Genomic DNA, 2,114 nt, shown 5'->3' with positions numbered 1-2,114 from the left:
CCCACCTCTTCATCTTAAAAAAAAAAAAAAAAAAAAGTGACTTTCCCAGGTCATCCAGTCTGTAGTAGACACAAGATTCAAATCAAAGATCTAACTCTAAAGCCCATGCCCATGCTTTAATAACTGTGCTTTACCTCATTTTGATGTTAACGTAGGTTTCTAGTTGTTGACCATCAACTTTGCCCTTTATTTGGTTTGCAATTTAGCCTTAACCTTCTCCAGAATTGATGTCCTATTTGCCTCTGATTTGTGTGTTGCTACATTGTATCCTATTGTGCATGTTTGGAGGTGAATGGAAAGAATCTACCACTTAAAAATGTAATTATGCATGCACCAAAAAATCAGAACCAAGACCCAGTTCAGTAATATGGAGAATAACTTTTTTTTATATAGGAAAATATGTAAAACCTAATATTCACTGGTGCTATCGAACTATTTCCATGCTTGAAAAAATAAGACCTGTAAGAATGGATGGGTAAGACTAATAGCAGTTCTTTCTGATGTTAGAGTTTAGTTTTAGAATTAGACATTTTAAGCCTTGCTCATATACCAGTATTTTTTTTTTTTGTTTTATTGTTAAGGTGAAATCATTTGCTCACATTACAAAGTCTATTTTTCTGTTGCATATTGGCATAATAGTTTGCTCTTTTGGCTGCTATTGGTCATTGGGTTTTCAGCCAAATTATTTTATTCTCAATAATAGTTTTGGTGTCATTGAACATGCTATATATGAACCATATTTTCCTCTTATTTGAAGTCTTAAGGATTTTTATTGTAATGTTATTTATGAGTTAGAGAAAAGGTGAAATATAAAAATTGAGAGTGATTAACAAGGTAGACCAAAAGAGCATTTAGCAACATTTGAAAAATCAAAGTACAATGGAGTACAAAGATATCTTTTTTCTGTCATAAGTTAATTGCAGTTGACTCTTGAATGACACAGGTGTTTAGTGGTACCAATCCTCATGTAGTCAAAAAGCCACATACAACTTTTGACTCCCTTAAAAACTTAATTGCTAATAGCCTACTTTTGACTGGTAGCCTTAGGGATAGCATGAATAGCCAATTTACATATTTTTTACATTATATGAATTATATACTGTATTCTTAAGTAACCTAAAGAAAAAAATTTTATTAAGAAAAGCATAAGGAAGAGGAAAATACATTAATAGTATTATAGAAAATCCCAGTATAGTGAACCCCTGCAGTTCAAATCTATGTTGTTCAAGGGTCAACTGCATACTGAAACTTAATTATGTTTGATATTAGTTAATTCTAACCTGTCTTTAATAGTTGATAATGGGGCACTCCTTCATTTTACATAAGATCAGATCCAAGGATCATGATTTCCCACATCTCTTTTTACTTGGAAATAACTTACCTGACTTTATAAGATATGACCCCCCTAATTGCTAAGTGGCATTTTCCAGATTACTTCATAATAGCTGTAAGTAATGACTTCTTTGTTCAATACCCATGAAGGTAACATATTTCAGTTTATTTCTTAATCTAGAAATCTTTTCTGAATTTCACTGTAATATGTAGACGTTTTTGCTATGTTGTATATGATGCGTAGAATAAAATGTATCTTACAATAGGTACTTATTAAATTTTTGTTGAAGGAATTAGACTTTTTTTGAGTAGATTTGGTCTCTCTGCAGTCACTGGAATGGCAGAAATGCGCATATTTTTAAGATATTCAAGACTTGTTTTTATTTACCATTTCGTCTGGCTTGAACAGGAATTAGGCTCTGTAGAGTTTCATAAGCCATCTAACATTCAAGGCCTTACGTAGACAAAAGTTCCTTTGCTATCACACCAAGCCTTCTTCCTTCTCAGCTTATTACAATTAATAGCAATAACCAATATATATTCTACACAGCATATATCATCTTGGGCTAATCACCCCGAAATATTATTGAATGAAGTGAGCATTTGTAGCCTAAGAGAGAAAATACTGCGTTCTCCAAATTCTGTTGTATTAGAACCCATAAGTAGCAGAAAGAATCTAGATTTGTTTATTTAAAGCTAACATTCTATTAAACTGTAACAGATCTATTATTAAATGTTCTTTAAGGATATTAACCTTTATGTTTTATAACATTAAATTAAAA

Source organism: Enhydra lutris, unplaced genomic scaffold (assembly GCF_002288905.1).
Source record: "Enhydra lutris kenyoni isolate GAN:26980312 unplaced genomic scaffold, ASM228890v2 scaffoldscaffold84, whole genome shotgun sequence".
NCBI classification, from domain to species: domain Eukaryota; kingdom Metazoa; phylum Chordata; class Mammalia; order Carnivora; family Mustelidae; genus Enhydra; species Enhydra lutris.
This window is presented reverse-complemented; position numbering follows the sequence as displayed.